This window comes from Cryptomeria japonica, chromosome 5 (assembly GCF_030272615.1).
Source record: "Cryptomeria japonica chromosome 5, Sugi_1.0, whole genome shotgun sequence".
Lineage (NCBI taxonomy): Eukaryota > Viridiplantae > Streptophyta > Pinopsida > Cupressales > Cupressaceae > Cryptomeria > Cryptomeria japonica.
In genome coordinates, this window is record NC_081409.1 from 612,105,017 (window position 1) to 612,125,983 (window position 20,967).

Genomic DNA, 20,967 nt, shown 5'->3' on the forward strand with positions numbered 1-20,967 from the left:
CGACCGATTTGTCATCGATCGTTGTCTGTCTCAATTATGTCAATTTGGATCAGTTTGTCATTGTTCCTCGTCAATTGGCACATTTCTCAATCGCATTGGTCATTTATCAATTCAAAATCATGACATTAGTTATCTTCAATCAAGACCTAATTGTCATTTTTGCACTTCTAATTCGTCTTCTAGGGTTTTATGATTTATTCATTTAACCTAATTTGCCATTTCTTCTTCTAGGATTACTAAATTATTTATTAATCCTAAGTCTTCTCATTACAATTAAATCTTCTTCTAGGATTACTAAATTATTTATTAATCCTAAGTCTTCTCATTACAATTAAATCTTTATTTAATTGGCTAATTATTCCTCTTTGTGAATTAATTAATAAATGAAAAATTATTAATTAATTTACCTAATTTCTAATTTCATTATTTCCTAATTCCTAATTTCCACCTATTTTCTAATTTCCTAATTGCAATTCCACCTAATTAAATTGTCTTTAGTGCTCCCTATTTTTGTGCTTCATGCGTCATACTCTTGACATAGCAATTTGTCATAGAATTTGTCTTGACATAGCAATTTGTCATAGAATTTGTCATAAAATTGTCATAAATCTTTGCATAGCAACATGTCATAACTTTTTCTATTCTTGATTTGAATTTCTATTCGAATCACTATCATGCTAATTTGTTCATTTCTCCAATTTCTCTATAAATTGGATGATTTTCAATCAAAGCTAATCCCGAATCCTTAATCAAACTATCGAACTTACGCTTCTAGTACTCTTGAGCTTTTCATCAATCTTGCTTTCAATTGTATGTGCACTTGTAGGTGAGATCCACAAATCCATTGAAGAGGAAAGAAGAACAATGGAGCCACATGGAAGGAGCATTCAATTCTGCATTTGGTTTGCATAATCTTTCATTTTGAATGCTTTGTTTTCATATCTCTATTGAGTGTGCTTAGGATTAGGTTCATTTGCAATGAGTGCTCTCATGATTGAGTTATCATGTCTAGTGTTTTGATCTACTTTTTTGATGATTCCTATTTCCTATGCTATATATATATATATATTCATTAAACACATATATATTTATATATGTGGTATTTATTTCCTAAACAAACATTATTATAAAAATACCCCATGTGCCTTAACTAAAATATTATAAAATTACCCCCCCACCCACAAACCTATTTTTCTCTTCCATCTCATTGTCTTGCCCTAACCCTATTTTTGGGCTAGGGCTTAACTATGATATTCTTTTTTTTTATGTGTGTGTGGGGTGTGTGTATGTGTGTGTGTGTTTTTGTAGGGCAAGGGAGGCGGTGGCCATGGTTATCGGTGGCGGCCATGGAGAGAAGAGCGGAGGAGGGTTAAATGGGTGTCGGGCGGGGGGCATCCCTGGATGCCACTGTGTTTCCCCACAGTGGTGGTTGGGCGTTGCCCACTATGGGTAAACATAGTTTTGGTCGGGTGCCTTTCCACTGTGGTTACCCATAGTGGGAGGCCCCGTGCCGACCACTGTGGTTGCCCACAATGGCGGCCCCCATGCCATCCACTGTGGGTAGCCACAGTGGCAGCCTGAGCCACACCGACCACTATGTTCTTACACAGTGGTTCGGCCTTCCCTGAAACCCTCGATATTTTTTTTTTAAACATATTTAAAATACAAATTATGTATATATATATATATATATATATATATATATATATATATATATATATTTCTATGGTTATAATGTTTTCAAAAAATTAAAGTTTCACAGGCTGAGAATATTTTTGAATAAAAAATGTCGTCTCTCTCACACACACACACACACTTAAGCAATCTATTTTTTTTTATGATGCAGTAGATACATTAAAATATGACTGATATAAATGGAAAAATCAATCAGCAACTTAAATGGCTAGATATCTCCTTTATTTTGTATATCTCTTTTTAATATGCATGCATACCCATTTGAATTTAAAGCACATGGCATTTAAACTTAGCTCTATTCTTTTTAAATTTGTTTGGATGACTAGATTTCCCTTTCATGGCTAAATCCATATTTAAAAAAAAAAAAACATTTAAGGACAGAATACTTAATCCAACAGATTTTAAATAGATGTATTTCTCTCTATTTTAAGAAGCATATAGTTAACTTTAGAGCTAGTTTATTTTATCTAGATTTATTTTCTCCAATATTTGTAAGGAATAAAATGGCAGATTTAGATAATTTCCAGCAACATTAATACAGCTTAAAATTTCAAGCAAAACTATTTTACTAAGTTGAATACAACATTAATATCCATTCTAAAATCTAATTTACTATATTTGCAGTTGTAATTAAGTAAATAGGACTAAGAGATCATTTCTAGCTTAATAACTTACATGCTATTCTATTTTATATATCTACACTATTTTCATTATGCATGTGAGATAAAATGGATTTTATTTTCAAATAAACATAAGTACAACAAATATTATTTCAATAGCTATAAGAACTTAATCCAACAAAAAACATTTCATTTTTGCAATATTGACTTAACAAAATAATACTTTTCTTTTAAGCATACTAGAATACAATATAGTCAACATTACATATGGGTGAGATACCCAACTAGTCCCTCATCCATCTTAAATGGGAACTTTAAAATGAATACATATCTTTCTCAAAGAAATACAACATGTAACTTTTTATATACATTGCTGCAACTAAAAATAGTATCCCCTTTCCCTAGTCTTTTTCTGCAAACTCAAGTAAAAACCAACAACTCCTAGCTTTCTTTTATTTTATTTTCCAAGCAACTTGCATACAAATCATAAGGCTATGACCATGGAGAGCTCACCTCCTAGCTTAGGCTTACTAGAAGCCACCCCCAAGCATGGAGAACCAAGCCCTAGACAGGTTACACTCAAGCAAACAGAACAAGCAAGGGAAAACACTCAACAAATACTTTCCCAACCAAGGCTAAACTTCATCACAAAATATGATGTTTTTACAAGGGTGGAAGTAGAGCAAATACCTTGAGGAGACTGCAAGAATGGTAGATCACAAGCCACCTCATGGCAAACAAAACTATAACATAAGTTTCATTAACCCCACATCCTTATGCTCCCCAAGGCATTCATGCCATACTTTCTCTCCTTATGACCCCCAAATGCATAAACAAGGCTATGCAGCAAGGGTCACATAAACAAACCCTTGAGATCACTCTCATAATGAGAGCCTCTCACTCTAAGGCTATCAAACTCCTTCCACCCCCAAGACCATCCTACTCTCCCAAGAGTAGAAGGCCTTGGTTACTCCCAAATCTCAAGAAAATGTATAGAAGAAATAAAAGGTAGATCACATATAATTTCACAAAGGAAAATACAAGAAAAAACAACTTTTACATACAAACAACCTTTCAAACATAACATGCAACATAAAAGGGAGAAGATGAACCAACCTTCAATCTGCCCAAAGGTTTGCTAGAACTAGTTGAGGATGAGCAGCCCAATTCCACAATACTTTCTTCTACACTTAGCCAAATTTCTATCAAAAAACTATTTCTTTCAAAAATGCAAGATCTCCAAAATGGAGAGCGGGTGATTACTCACTAAGTCCCTAATTCTTGCCTAAGAAGGATTCTCTCACTCTTCCCAACCCCTTGGATAGAGTGAGAGTTCCCATTGGTTGGTCTTCCCAACCTCTTACATGTTGCTAAAACTGGAAAGGGAAAAGGTAAGAGAAGGTGGGGAAGAGAGACTAACACAAGAAAGGAAGGTTGTCTATCCTAGGAGGCACCTTTTAAGTTGAATTTTTGCTCACCTTGGGAAAACCACTTTTTGAGGTGACTAAACAGTCACATGGGGGTAGTCACGTGCCTAAAAATACCCCCAACCCATAGGTATACCCTATGGACCTTAGGAAAAACCCCTAAACTACCCCTAGGAGTCCATTTGACCCCTTAGAAACCCACCTGAAGTTTACCTTCGGGTCAAACCTGAGTTGACCACTCCAAAGACTCTCTACCCAAGGAAAATTTGGGACCACATCCAAATATTTAAAAAAAGGCTTTGGTTGAAACAATCTCCCTCCAAGAGACAAGTCAAAATCAAAGCACTATTCAACACATGTCAAGTGACACAATAAAATACATTACATAATTACACATGGAAATTGTCTCTTGTTGGATTTAAATAAATCAATAAATAAAATTTAACACACATGCATCATTTACTATTACGAATAAAATATGATACATATGGGGTGTTGTCTCTCCAAATAGACAACCCCTGGTTTTACGAACGTACATAGGTCTAGATTTGGTTCTCCATAATATTTCCATGGTCACATGGATAATTTTCCTACGCATCTCAATTACACATTAGTAATTCCAAATAACCTCATATAATATTAAACACATGAATAAGAATACACATCAAACACTCAACATACAATTGACATTAACAAATCAATATCTCATCTATCCCAATTAATCCACATAAGCAATTATCATAATCCTCAAAGTTTGATTCATTCATAAGATATGCATCCTATTACTATCATCATAATAAAGTCCCGCAAGTCCAATAATGACATACATCATCTCAAAGTTATCCTATTCTAGAATCATATAAAGTTCTATATCCATAATGCATACAAATGAAGCATCAATATACATCAATGTTATCCAAATCATGGAATCATATAAGTTCTAAATCCATAATGCATAAAAATAAAGCATCCATAATAGTCTAAACATGAAAATCACTGAAATGCTAGGATGAGTCGAGGTAGGGCCTCACAAATGTAAATTTAGGTGTTCCAAGCAATGAATAAATGAAAATCAAAGGAACATAAAAGTTAGAAAGTGATAATCAACTAATGGATTACGTAGAGTATCCACAGAGTAGTTCACAAAGGCAGGGAAAGAAGATCATGTAGGAGAAAATGATTTTTTAAACTAGAATGATAGTGAGCATAGGCATACAAGGGAAAAATAAGCAGAAACATTATGGTAGAAAGACGTTATAGGCAAGAAATTAAAGGGTAGGTAATGCATGAGAATGTAGGTTGAAGCGTGCAGAGAAGTAGAAAGACAGAGATGTTATGCCTCTTGAAAATGTTATTTATCTCTTTTGAATGAACACTTAGCGAAGAATGATACTTGTTGGGCGGAAGGAAGAGCTAAGAGATAATGTCTCAACAACATGCGGAGGTAAGAAAAGGAATCTCAAACGAATGGGGTTCTTGAGATTTCTATAGTAAATAGAAAACAATAAACGATGTGCTATACAAAATATGTTAGTATGAAAAGATCGAATAAAGAATATGATACAAATATTAAACTTCTAGAAACAAAAAAAAACTCCAAATTGAGAAATATTAGAACTTGCAAGAAATTTACAGATGTAACTCAGTGATAAATCATTTTTGGCGGAAAGCCTTCCAAAACTTAAAAAAAATAAAATTTAAACTAGAATCTAAATGGATTTATCCTACATGCAAACTTGTTAAGAAGTTTGAAAAAAATAAATTAAAAATCTGAAAACAAAACTTGCACAAAACAAGTTAGAGAACAAACTTCTTCTCTTCTCTCAAAGAGTGCCTCCAAGAAAGGTGAGCTCCAAAAAAAATGGCAACCTTCATCAACTTCCACTTAAAAAAAGATTAGTAACCTGCTCTGATACCATGAAAGGAAATACAAGTGAAAGAAAATGAAAAAAAATCCAAGTATATTGATTGAAGTAATGTTAGCAAAGTAGAGAGCAACTTGAGAGCAATCACCCAAAACTTGAAAAAGAGACACAAGAGCTTTTGAAAGGGGAAAAGCAAAGAAAAACCCCTTATTTATTGTGTGTGTGTGTGTGTGTGTGTGTGTGTGTGTGTGTGTGTGTGTGTGTGTGTGTGTGTGTGTGTGTGTGAGAGAGAGAGAGAGAGAGAGAAGCTCATTACAATTATATCATAAAGTGAAGAATGAGAGGAGAAGCATCTCTTAAATAATGATGAGAAGAGGAGATACAAAGTAACTCCCAAATCTATGAATGCCACCATTCATAATATGTGTTTGCAATGTATCAACATCCTCTTAGGGAGGATAAAGAGTTAATATTCCTTAATAAAGTAAAATAAAAGAAATGACTTGTCCTCACACATGTACTAGAGGACAAATTACATGTAAGGATTCTAAAGGAATATCCCAAATTAAATACAAATAAACCTAATCCAAGTAAAGATTAAATATTCTAACAATGTATCTTGATGTAAGAGGATATTGTAATTTTGTAAGTTATGATATATAATTTATGAAGTGGTATTTATGGTTAGTGGATATGGTTCTTGTTAAGGAATATATTATCCTATTGATTTTGTCTTATTGAATGTAAATTATGTAATGAGCTTTATGATGGTTTGGTTGCTTCTATTTATGAGAATCCATTATGTATTTTTAAATGATGAAATGAGAGATGTTGATTGGTTTAGTAATCATGTATATTTTATGTCATTGAAATAAGGATTATGTTCTAGTCTTGAGTGACACCCTACAATATGGAATGGATAATGATTATGATTTAGAATTCGTATTTAGTTATGCATTATGTATTCAAAGTATGAGGATTAGGAACATTTGGATTTGGTGAACCTAAAATTAATCTAAGGAATAAATTGGTAATTGAGATTATGTCAACATGTGTTCATGGTAGTATAGTCTACATGAAATATTTATATTTTCTTGTAGAAGTAATGTCAAGAATGAATGCTTGAAGGGTTAGAATGTGGTAAAGCTATTATGAGGTAATCTATATTAATGTTCTTAGTGGTATGTTAAGTAATGGCGTTAAGATACCCTAGAGAATGATATACTATGTGATGTTGTTTATTTCCACTTGTGTACTTATGCTATTATGATCATGATTGTAAGTTGATTATGTGCATGTTTAGTTGATGATTAATTAGATGTACATGTTTAATGTGAGATACGTGTTGTAATAATAGATGTTAAAAAAATATCTCGATTTGTTAGGTAGTTGATTAATTTCCGTAGGGTATTTTGGTGGGTATTACATCTGGTATCAGAGATAGGTTGCAAACACTGGGATCTCTGGTTAAGGTTATTTCTCTTAGTCTTGTGCAGTGTGTCATAATGTTCTCTTTGACTTGAGTTGTTATTCGAGATTTTTGTTGGAAAAGGCCATTGGAACCTTCAATATCTTAGTTGTCTAATATTCGTATTCTCTCCCTAAGCATTTATAAAAATCATAATTGTATGCAATATGTGTATTAATTTCTCATGCATGCCTCCTGGATGCAAGCAATGTTTATATGATTCTATGCAGTCTCGCCTTGCTCTGTAATTTCTAGTTCTTACCTAAATGTTAAAGGGTGTTTTCACTATATAAATGATTATTCTATAGAGTGAGAGAAAATTGTGTGTATTCTCTTAGATAATGTTATGTTTATAGGACTAGCTTGTTATGTTGGAATAATACATTGATTTTCTTATGAATAGTAAGATGAAGCCTTTGTATTATGCAAATAAAAATAATTTAGTGTAGATCATGATGTGTAATTGAAGAACTTGTGTGAGATGCATCTATATATAAGTAAATAGTACCTTAATATACCCTTCTCTTTCTTTTATTCTCCTGTGTAAAATGTAAGGAAGTTAACTAGTGATTTATGGGTACCAAAAAGAACTATTGGGTGTTTATATATGTGTGTAATCTTGCATGTAAGAAAAGATACTATGAATAGATCATATCTTTTAGGGATTTGAGACTTCTATTTTCACTTGTAATGTTAGGAGACCTCATGAAAGGTTGTATTTACATATATTAGAGAATTTTGTAAGTAGATTCATTGAATAATAAATATGGCATGTATAGAAAAATCAAAATCATCTATGTATAATTTTTGTGTGCATATAATGATTGTCTAGAAATACTCTTTCTCCCTCTTCTCTCTAATTGAGTACAAGATTCATAGAGCTTAGGATTCTATTTGATATTAAAAGAAGCATTGAATACTAATTGATTACTATGAATTTTCATGCATTAAAAAGAGAAGCTTGGATGGAATAAATTTGAATTAAAGATTAAAATTCATGTGTTGCATCCATGATTTTCGTTTTAAGAATAATAAGTTGGGTAGAATATCTTTTGCATGAGTAATTTAGGAAATTTAATGAATTAATAGGTTAATGGATCATGTTATTGTATATGTGTCGAGAATGGTAGAATTGGTGCATTGCATGTATAATATAGGAAATTTGAAATCATACCATTGTATCCCTATTTGGTTTGAAAAGATAAAAGTCTTTAGCTTCATGGAAGATTTTAATGGTTTTGATGACATGTTCTATTGATTCAATCGATAGATTAAGAAAAGATGCCATCTCCTTACCCTATTTAAAATTTATGAAAGTTCTTGCTCAATGAATTCTAGTGGGATGGATTGATAATAAATTGAATGAGGTTGTAATGTGTTCCTAAATGACAATTTTCCTTGAATTGCTGAAAATAATAAGTTTATAGATGATTATAATTGAGGACTGATAGGAGATGAGTTTGAAAAGAATAATGCATGTATTTGAATTTGTGTGATATTATATGAAAAAGGAAATAAAGTTGTAACAAGTAAGGCTATGATAACTAGTTTCATGCTTAATATAGATAAATTGACTAGTTAATTGTATGTTAGGGAATGATCATAGGTGATAGGAGTAGATATGATTGAAATTTGATATTAAATTTTGCTTAGCAATAAAGTAATGGGATTTGTCTCTTAAAAATAATGATGTAGATTTGTAAATATACGTTTGACTAAATTGTTTAGTGACATCATGAAGAAAATTATAATCATTTGTATGTTATTTATTATGCATTGAGCGAAATGGTGTATATTATAGCATATCATCAAGTGATTAACTGAGGTTTTGATATCTATTTCTATTATAACTTGGTAAATGTGATCATTCTATAAATAGGATATCTTGAACATTAGTCATGATATGAGTATATTTCTTGTGTGAGCATGAGGCACTTTATCTCTTCCTAGCATATGTCTCCTTTCATAAAGGATAATTGCCTAGACTATCGTAAAAGATTGCATTGCATTAAAAATGATAAAAGGAATATGGATATATAAATAAATTTACAATCTTAATTGTTTGGTGTGCACTCTCTAACACATTCAGGGCATTGTACCCTTGTATGTTGTGAAGCGATTACTCCATTTGGTGTGACTAATATTGGTCACCTTGTGATATGGATTTGAATGAGTTGGCTATGTTGCCTTGAGTTATTTGTGATTTTTGTGAAGCATCATTGGAGTAAATTTTATTTTTGGCTTTCTTTATTATTATTTCATATATTTTATTTTATATGGTGGCACTTGTCACACTTTATTTCTTGTTGATTTTTTCAATAATTTTTCATGATTTAACATTGATTCGATGATCTTTCCTTTTGGGCTTTCTCTTTTGTTGTCTTTTGTAGTTTATAGTGGTTATTCCTGATGTTGAGTATTGTGGTCCCTCATTTTGTGTTAAGTGTTGTTTCTATCATGTTCATTGTGAACCTCTGATAGTGTGTGTAAGGGAGGACACCATGGAGAAGTGCACTGGATATGGTGGATAATTAGATAATATTAGTGATGAATGAAGTAAATGAAATATGTCTCGTAGATGAAATGCATTCGTAAATTTCTAGATTTTATGAAATGTTAGATAGGATTACATTTGGATTTAAGAAGTTTTTAATATTTGAAATAGTTAAATGCAAATCAACTATAGATTTCTTGTCTTCTATGAGTGCCTATGTATATCTCATGTATAAATAAGTAATAAGGATGCCTATGAATGATTTATTGAAGGTAGGGTTCAACGATTGATTGTATCATGTAGAGAGATTCGCTCCTCCTTAGTTAAGATGGTGTTGTGCTTCATGTTTGGTGATTTTGGTGTGGAGATTGAAAGGTTTGGATTCCATAAATCTTGTTTTCTCTTAAGTATATGGATTATAGATTTTTGGTTATTGTGTGATATCTTGATTATATTTTACTTTGAGGAAGCTTAAATTTAAATTTTTTTCCCTCATATAAATATATGACATGACTTCCTCAATAGGATAGGGGAATGTATATGTGTCAATGTTTAGTAAAAATGTATATTTGTCTCTTATTTGCATGTGTATATATGTTTAAGGATTGTAGTCCTGCTTGAAAAGTGTGATTTATAGTGATTTGCATTTATAGATGCCAGCTCGAAGACTTGATTTATGGATTTTCCCTCCAAAATATGGTTAAATGATGTTCTCTTGGTGGTATTTTAATGATTTAGTATGCTCATTATAACTAGTAAGAGTGTTGTGTCTAATTTTAACTCATTGAATGCATTAATTTGAATAATTGAGGTATAGAAAGGTAGCTTGTGTTGTCATTATCTTACTTTGAGACTAGGAAAATGTTTGAAACTAAGATGTATAATTGATTGATGGATCCTTCAATGAGAAGATTAGGTATATTGTTTGTAAGTGTTCTGAAGCAAAGATATAATTTGGTCTTATTCAAAAGAATTTTGAGACTAATGTATGCATGTCTTCACTCTAAGCTTTGTGACTTCTAGGAGTAAGTCGAGTTTTAGGGGGGAGGATGTAGTGCCCCTCCCCGATTCATCCTTTATGAGAGGATGTGATAAATACTTCTGGATTTGTTCATGCTCTTGATGTCTCTTGTTTCATTCTTTATATTGATATTCTCTTTGACATTAATGGATTCATTATGGTTATTATAAAGATGTTGATTCTATGCTTTGGTTTGACTATTGAAGTTAGAACTATGTTGAGCTTCAAGATCATTGCAATATTTAGGACATGTGGTTCATGTTTATTTTATTGGTAGAAGACATTGTTCCAGTGATACTTTGATGAAGATCAATGAATTTTGATGCATAGAGATTACTTAGGGGTTGCCATTTATGGAAACTCAACCTATTGATCCTATCCGGTATATGGAGGTTGGGATTACCAAAAGTCTTGAGCAGTCTTATTACTCATGAGGCATAAGTATGTCAGTAGAACTCAATATAGAGATTGGTAAGCATTACTCATTTCTGGTGATGTATTTTTGGTTGCGGTGTCAGGATTAATTTATTGGATATGTGAGGCAGCTTATCATGAAATTCTAGCCTCTAGTCTTGATTCATAAGCAAGTTTCAAAGTCCAATATCTGATATTGCAGTAAGACAAGGTTATCTTCATGTTTAATAGTGTAATGTGTGGCCCAAATTCTTTGAGGTGATTCTGGTGGTTGTTGGTAAGTTGGAGGTGATTAGTGTGCCTTATGGGAAGCTTGTTATCATTGTTTTTGGATCCTCATAAAGATTTGTAGAAGGTTTGAGCCGACACATCATTATATGTTTCATACTTTGTTGTTTTGAGAAGCCGACTAGTTGGAGTTCTACTTTGGTAGTGTGGATATATTAGATAAACTTTAATGATGATTTTGAAGGATGGTATGTGTACGAAATTGTTTTGGAAGAGATTGAGTGTAGTTTCACATGCACATCTTAAGTTTTGATAATTCGATACTTAGTAGCAAAGCAGAATAGATAAATTTTTCTGAACAGTGACAACGGATCATTTTGAGCCTAACCAGAACTGATTCCTAGCATTTATAGATGTACTCCATTTCAATCATTGTAATTACTTCTATAATTCAGTTGTAGGATAGTGAATCCTCTGAGGTTGTTGCCCTTTTGTAATTGAGCAGTGAGCTCTAAGTAGTGTATCTGAATGCAAGTGTATTCCTCTTTTGTAATAGTGTTTTACTACTGGCCATAGTATAATAATATTGTGGGTTCAAATCCAGTCATGGTTTTTCCCTTTCTAGGTTTCAACGTAAAAAAATTTGTGTCATGGTTGCATGGTTAATTGGTTTGTATTTGTGGTGATTAAAGAATTAGTTGAATAAGTTTGAAAATTGCATTTCACCCCCCTCTCAGTGTCCATTGATTCAAAAAATTGGTATCAGAGCCTTGTGCCTTGGAAGAAGCCTAACAACTTGAGGAAGATCTGAAAGATTGAATCAATGGACTTTGGTTTGTAGAGATAGCTTAGTGTGGCACTTGAAGATCTCGATGCAACAAGAAATGAAGTCAGTTTCTTGAAGAGAAACCTAAGTGTAGCTAATGATTTCATTGATTCATTGAAAGAACAAGTGAGCACTTCCAGAGACAAGAGGAAAGAGTTGATAGACAAACTTAAGGAGAAAGAAGAGAAAAGAATTGAAAATCAAGACAAGACAGATGAATGTGAAAAGCTTGTTAGAGAGAATGCAGTTTTGAAGAATGAGATAAAATCCATTGTGATGAAGCTGACAAAGAAGATTGAAGCCCGAAAGAAGAATGAAGAAAGCTTGAATCAATCATTGAAAGATAGATCAAATGAATGTTGCAGACTGAATTGTGAAATTGATCAATTAAGGCTTGAATTGATGCAAACAAAGAATGATGGGCAAGAGATTGAAAGACAAGTTATAATTCTAAGAGATAAACTTACTACTGCTAATGAATATAAGGATAAATTCAAGGCTAGCTCAGCAAGGCTTGATGAGATACTAGAAATTTAGAGACATAGAGAGGACACACGAGGACTTGGATTTGAAAAAGGAGAATCCTCTAGTTCTGGACAGAGCAATGTAAGACCTAAGCATCAGAAGAACAAGAGACCTTTTGTAAGACAACCTAATGCTTATAAATTCAATGGTAGATGTTTTAATTGCAATAGATTCGGTCACATGGCAAGTCAATGCAAAAATAGGATGATGAACAATCAGATCAATGTTTCAAATGCAGCAATTTTGATCATAAGTCAAATATGTGCATAATGATGAACAATTTCTAGAATAAGAGACGTTTTGCATGTAGAATTTTTGGACATATCTCTAACCAATGCAGGATGAGACAAAATCCAATGAAATTTAGTCCTATGTAAATAAATATTGTCTACCATGCATGCAACAAACCACGTCATATTACAAAGTATTGTAGAAGAAGGAACAATGGTTCGGTGAACAAGAACAATCAAGATGAGAAAGGAAAAACAAAGATATATGAAATCAGATATCAACATAAAAAGATGTGGATTAAGAAGGAAGATTCAAATGTGAAGAATATCTCCACACCTGAATCCAGTGATGGAACCTCATCTAGTAACTAGGGATTTTTGGCCTTAGGGGGCAGATTATCATGTAGAACCATAACCCCCCCCCTTCGGAGGTCTGTAACTGGTTCTAGAAGGTTGCAGAAGATCTAGTTCAGGTATGCAGATGATATCTAGAAGACTTCATGGATATTTGAGATTCCAGTAGGTGATTTCATGGAAACCAGAAGCCTTTAAGGTTGATAATTTATTACAAATTAAATTAGGTTTTCAAAGGTTAAAAGAGAATTTCATTTATTCATTCATCACATTGCGAATGAAGAGTAAGATCAGAAGATCAAGGTGATCGAGTTTGACAACAATAATTGAGCTTGAAGTGATCATTCAAAGATTTCTAGTGTCTGGTTGAGATTGAAAAAGGTATTTATCCAATTGCAAGCTATCTTTTCATATCCTAAATTCAATATGGCATCTGCATCTGGTGTTGTGACTCCTTTGGTGGTTGATATTTTTGAGAGAGAAAGAATTGTATTCAAGAATCATCCTTTTAAATCTATTGACGATGATCTAGAAGGTGTATTTTCTTCAGTCACATATGATGTTCTTCATAACGAGGATATTCGGGCTTATATCCACTGTAGCATTAAAGAATTGGGAAATGTGGATATGTTATCTCTCTACCACAAGAATATGTTGGATAGTTTGTGTAATCCGAAGCCTAAATTCAAGTCACTTCAGGATAAGGATTTTGCACAATTTATTCATTTTCTAGTGTTTGATGAAGCAGAATGGGTCCGTTATATCCTAAGAAGAGTTCATGATGAATTCTTATGGCTGGAAATACCTCACAAAATCACCAAGCAAGCCATTCCAACAATTCCTTGTTTGAATGCAACCGGTGAGATTCTCAATCTAAGGAAAGTTTTGAATGCCTTGTAATAGTTGTTACTAGATCCAAATTTGATAATCTATCAATGACAATTAGTGACATTGTTGAGAATGATGTCAGATTTTCTTCAATGGTGGTGGGATATAAGGTATATCAATCTAGTAGGCAAAATTTAGTTTTTGGTACTGCTATATTCACTGCCTATCAAATGCTTAAGGAAAACAAAAGGTATGATCTTTGTGAAGTACTTCTTAGTGAATTATTGAACAACTTGAAGAAGATAAAAAAAGATAAGAAAAATCTCTTCAAGTTTGGCTCACTAATTGTCTATTTAGCACTGTACTTCATGAACGAGATTCCTAGAATTGGAAAAGTCCAATGGGCTTATGATAAACCAGTGGATATGCAAATAATAGAAGGATTGTTGTGTTTGGGTGACAATCTAATGTAGAAATATTCTTTATGGGGTTAATTTAAAACCTTTCAAGACAATATGAAAAACAAAGAAAGGATTCCAAAAGACACAGTGGAAAAGTATGAGAAGACAATCTATATCATGGTTGACAAATGTAATGCCCCTCCCTTGATTAGACTCTATTTAACCTGGTTGACTCTGTTGATTTTTTTTTTGTTTATGTGGTTGGATGATACTCTATGTTGTAATGACTTTTATCATGATACTATGCTATGATGTTTTCGATTTAATAAATATTGGTTATGCATTATATGTTTAAGGATGACTAGATGTTAGATTTTGTTTATGTGTACTAACCCATGGATTAACATATTTACGAGATGTATCATGTATTAGATTTCATGTTATGTGTTTGATTTTGTATGGGGTGCAAGGGGATGATCTTTTGTCACTCACTTCAGAGAAACATAGAATGTCACGAATCTCCTCCACCAATGTGCTTGTAAATGTTGGATATATGTATGTATGTTTTCTCGGTGATGTAGAGTTGCAAGTACAAGGCATCAACTCCACCCGATGCTCAAGTTTGAGCATGCCTACATTATCCCAATGGAAGTTGTGGGAGATGGTCATAAGGCTCGTCATTGTAACCCTATCCTTTTCTCGACACTAGAGAAATGTTTCTTGTCATGTGTCTACCCAATCAGAATGTCACTTAGGTGAAATTCGATAATCTTTGATGTGTTGCGTGTGAATATGTTGTTGTGTTGTATTTTGTGTTTTATTTGTTATAGTGTTTTGTTAGATTTTTGTTTTACGTATTTATTATAAGGTTTTATTTAATTATGATAATTTAATTTAATTGCTTATGTTTGCATGCTTTAAATTAAATAAATTATATTTATTTACACGAATGGTTTTGTCATATTAATTAATCAACAAATCTATTCTAATGTTTAATTAATTATATTATAATATAACTATGGAATATTAATAAATAAAGTTAATAATTAAAAGATAAAATAATTAAGTTATTAAATATGTATCATGATAGAAATCAATAAATAATTGAATATCATATTGAAAGATTTGTTAATTATTTATAATGAAAATTTAAAAAGAAATTAAAGGAATAAAAATGAAAAGAAAGTTGTTTTTCTTAGCGGGGGGAATTTGGGAAGAAATGGGGGCTTTGTCAGGAAAATTTGTAGAGAAGGAAATATTTCCTTCCTCATGTTTTTTGGGGTGTTGGAATGGGAATTGGGATACCGGAGGTGTTGTTGGATCTTGGGATGACTCGATTGGCTCGTGTATTTGGTTGGGTTTTGTGCTTCTTCAATCTTCCACCTCTGGTTGCGAATTTGAGGTAGAGGTTTTCTTTTGCCAATGTTTTATTTTCAGAAATGAATTTATCCCTACTTAATATGTTTGTATTTAGATTATTGAACGAATTCATCATGCGGCTTCGCATGCATAAATCCATTCAATAATCTAAATGAACTTTTGTGATTTTCGAGCAAATATGTTTACTTTATGGGTGATTTTATTAAGGATGATTGTAATTTCATTGCATTATGCCATTTTACTTTTATCCTCCTGTGAATATGGAATTACATGAGTTTAGATCTCTACAATTTTAACAAAAAAATTTTATTCAATCATTTATTTGTATTCATATATATACTATGTCAATTTAATTATCTATGGTTTTAGTTTATTTTTAATTATATGTTTGGTATGTATTTAGTTTGCTGCTAAAATTATTTAATCTTGTTTTAAAAGTAATTTTGTAGATCAAAATTAATAAATATTCTATTTATTGTTTCTGCTAATTTATTTTTGCCCTGTAAATTGAATGTTGTTATTATTTATTGATTAATTTAATTTAATTATATTTTACTAAATTTCTTTTCACATTTTCTGTGATTTTGGTAATGGCATTATTTTTATGTGAATCGTCGATTTTATTTTTTGGCGTTGTTTTATCTTTGGGGGGGGCTTACCCACCCCCATGGGAGCCCACAATACGTGGGTACTCCCATTTTGGTGGGAGGATCTCCCAGCCTCGTGGGAACCCACAACATGTGGGTACTCCCATGTTGGTATGAGCCTCACCACTTGCGTGGGAGCCCACCACTTGGTGGGTACTCCCACGTGGATGTGGGGGGGGGGCATGATGCAGAGGTGCCTAATAGGCTCAATGACAACCCACAAGTTTGTTTTCTTCCTTGACTGAATGACTTTGACCAAAAGAGGATATGCGCTTGCAAGACCCTACAAATAAACTAGACCTTCTATATGTCACTTGTTTAAAAGAGACCAAACTTCTTCCAAGGTTTCAAACATAGTCACTTGGCTTCTTTATGCCCTCCTAGGACATCACAACCAATTCACAAACCTCTCTTGAGGCCCAACCAAGAGAGTGAATAGGATTTCTCATCAATCCCTTTGTAAGCCAAACCCCACAACCTAGGATTTATGCCTCAAAACTAAACCAATACAATGGAGACCACCAGAACTCATTCATGCCTCCTCTAACTCTTACACACAACTAAACTCAACCAATTTTCTAACCCCAAATCACAAATTTGATTGGAACCTTCAATTTGGCTAATCAGGCCTACCTAATGACTTTTCGAGCAACAACTTTTGATTCCCCAAACATAAAGACAAAATGAGGTTCATTCTAGAGGAGTTTTCAAAACATAATCTAAAACTAGGTTTGGGTCCAAGCATCTGATCACCAAACCCACTCTGTCCGCCTAGGCCTAATAGGGCTAGTAGGTCTAGGTTGTGAAACAACAACGCTTCACAAACTGCAAACAACACCAACTCCTCTAGGAAAAATGTTGTTTGATATCCAATCCAAAAAATTCAACATAATACAATGCCTAAACCTCTTAAATTTAGGCCTATGTCCCAATCTCTTTTCAAACCCTCACTACTCAAACTGTCACATAGAGATGTCAGTCCCTAATTTGCACTTATAGCCAAGGAATCCATCAAAGTCTATCATGCAAGTTTTTGCATCTTTATCAGAATCCTAAATTCTATTATCTCACTAAGAATTATATTTTCCCCATGGTTTCACGAAGAGTTAAGGGCATTTTATTGTCCAAACCCTAGACTTAGGGTTTCAGACCTGCAACCAGTGTTTTCCTTATAGCTTCTATAAATGTGAATGTTTTTCCCTTAGATCAAGTTTAGCTAAAATTTTATTCAATTATCTACATGTCCATATGGTTCTCACCCTTCAATCAATTTGTACAAGCCGTACACAAAGAATTGAAAGCAATAAAACAATTAAAAAACCAATTGTAAGTAGACCAAAACTTCTTCATTCATGTGCCAAAACTTCAACAACCCCTCTTCCTTAACCAATAGAGGCTTATATCTCCTTCTTACAACTACCCCTATTGATATCAACCACTTTTTGAAATGTGGTAACTTTTGGAGATTCAAAAAGTTGCTAAGACAAGAAAAGATGCAAAAGCAACTTTTGCATCTTTTGGAGAATTTTGTATCTTTTGACACAATGACTTCCTAGACCCCTAAATTGTTGTTCCAATTCCAATTTAGGCTCACATATGTGAAAAACAACCAAAATACTTCAATTCCACCCTTGTGACTCCCTTGACCATGGTTTGACCAACCATGTCCTAATGGATTGTAATAGACAACATTGGCTAGAAAGCCTTACATCTTGATCAAATATTTATAGATGGTCAAGTGACCTTATTACATAAAAAGACAACTCCTATGAATTCCTACACCATCTTATTGAGGGGAGTAGAGGGTCCTCATGCACCATACTCCCAAGGGTGAATGAATATCAAGTCCCTCTTGAGATTAGTTCTTCAATGCTTCTCCCATGCTTCTTAATGTCATTCTCATCCATCCATGTGGCATCTTCCTCTAGGAGATTGTACCATTTGACCAGATACTACTTGTATGTTTTGTTCCTGGTTTTCTTAACCTCTTTGGTGTCCAATACGTTGTCCAAATTTAAGGGTTGGCTAGGTGGTAGATCCTTCACACAATCTTCATCATCTTCTACAACATAAGCTTGATTTGAACCTGCAGTCACAAAATCCCTACAGGAAAACAAATCCAAGACATTAAAAATGGGAGAAATTGCTATGTCAGGGGGAAGTTCAAGCTCATAGGCATTCAGTCCAAATATGTGCCTTATTCTGCATGGTCCTATTTTCTTCATCATTAGCTTTGTATATTTTCCTTTTGGTAGTCTTTCCTTCCTAAGGTGAGAAAATACAAGATCCCGCACCTTTAAATGTACATCCCTTTTTCTCTCATCTTCTCTGTCTTTATATTTATTAGTATTCTTTTGGAGAGTTGCCTTCACCTACTCATGGATGTCTATCATTTCAATTGCAAAATCTTCACCTTTTGCACTCCTCTCCTCTATCCCCTACAAATCATTTAGTTCCAAGACTCTTCTTGGATGAAGACCATAAACAATTTCAAAAGGGATTCTACCTGTACTTCTTTTGACTGAGACATTGTAGGCATACTCTGCCTAAGATATAACCATGTCCCATGCTTTCCCATGTTTCTTAGTTAAAAATCTCAGAGGGTTTCCTAGAGATATATTAACTACCTCAGCCTGACCATCTGTCTAAGAGTGGTATTCAAAGCTGAAAGACTAACTTGTACCCATCTTTTTCCACGAGGTCCTCCAAAAATGACCCACAAATTTGGCATCTTTGTCCAAAACTATGTTTAAGGGAAATCCATGAATCCTTACAACCTCTTTGAAGAATAGTCTTGCAATGTAGGAGGTATCATTAGTGCATTTAAAAGGGAGGAAGTGAGCCATCTTACTAAATCTATCAATCACTACAAAGACACTTTAATAGCCCTTTTGTGTCCTTGATAAGCCAAAAACAAAGTCCATGTTGATTCTCTCCCATGGTTTTCTTGGAATAGGGAGTGGTTGATATAGGCCTGCATTAGAGGACACCCCTTTTTCTCTTCGGAAAATCATACAACCTTCCACAAACTTTATGTTAGATACTTGATCAGTCCCAAAGACACTGAAAGGGGGGGTGAATCAATGTCTAACTAGTGGGTGAAATATTTAAACTTGTTTGCAACTTTACAACCCAAATTAATGTATCGGTAAACAAGAAACAAAGCAATAAAGAGAAATAAGAGAGACAACATCAATGCACACTATAACACAAGATATTTTGGCGAGGAAATCCGGTAAGGGGAAAAACCTCAGTGGGATTTGTGACCCACAATATTGACGCATTGGACAATATGAATAAATATTACTGATACAATAGGGCCTACAAATGCAAGAAGGCCAACAGCCTAGAGCTCACTGCTCAATACAAATTAGGAGTCACACTGACTACAAAATTGGATGATTAAATCCAATGACAATGTACTGCTCAAAATAGCATCTGCAATGCTGGATTCAGTATTGGTTTAAGCTCTTTCAAATACCTCTTCAATAAACCTTTCTTCACTCTACTCTACTCTTATTTACTCATAAAATTATTACATCAAAATGCGTATACAAATATCCTCTCTCGTAATCCGCTTGCATTACCTAATTACATTTCATCTAGATACTTACAAAATGACCTATAAGATCTCAGACATATATGAGTCTTTACAATATATCATGTCATCTATACAATATAATTACAATACAAAATAATTCACATAAACAAAACTTTATCTTATGTCGGCCTGAGTGTCGGTATGATTCATTGCTAGTGTAAACTGGATGCCAGTGTGAATGAACTTTGTGTAGCTGTCACTGCTAGTATGTGAAGTCTGTTGCTAGTATAATCAATAGAATCCTGTAGAACCCTATTACCAGTTGGCTTCCATCAATGACAACATCAACCATTCTCATCTGAGTGTGTAATGTCAACACTTTATGATGTCATTTTGCATCCTAAGATGGAAATAGAACCTCTTAACTTGTTCTAATGTTTTATCTAGACCAAAATGTCCTCCTAAGCCCCCACAATGCTTCTCCCTTATGATTTTTTCCCTTTGTAGTGTCATAAAATTGAGACCCTAGCAATTTATGCTGCATTAGGGTCCTCACGCCTATGATTTTGAATCCTCTATCCTAATCGAAGACCGAAGATTTCTCAGTCTATAGAAAAAGCTTCTTCCTTGGCCTCTGCATCACCCTATCTATACTCGGCCCTGGAGAAAGGGGTAGGACAGGGGTGTGGAGCCACTGTCCCCCCTTGGACAGGGGTGTGCCTTCCTTTTTCTCCTAGGACAGGGTCTTGGTGCCCCTGCCCTTGCCCTATTTTGGGGTAGAACCCTTCCTAGGGTTGCATTGTTGGTTGTGCACCGAATGGGAAACTCCCCCGATGTCAACTAGTGATGAAATTAAGATCCACCAACATGTATTTAATGGGGCATTCATCCTCTCATTGGCATAAGTTGGGTAGGCCGAAGTTGGATAGATTCAAGCACTCAAGCATTCTTTTCCAGCATTGAGCATTCTCAAGTCTCCCTTCAAGGCTATATGTTGCATTCA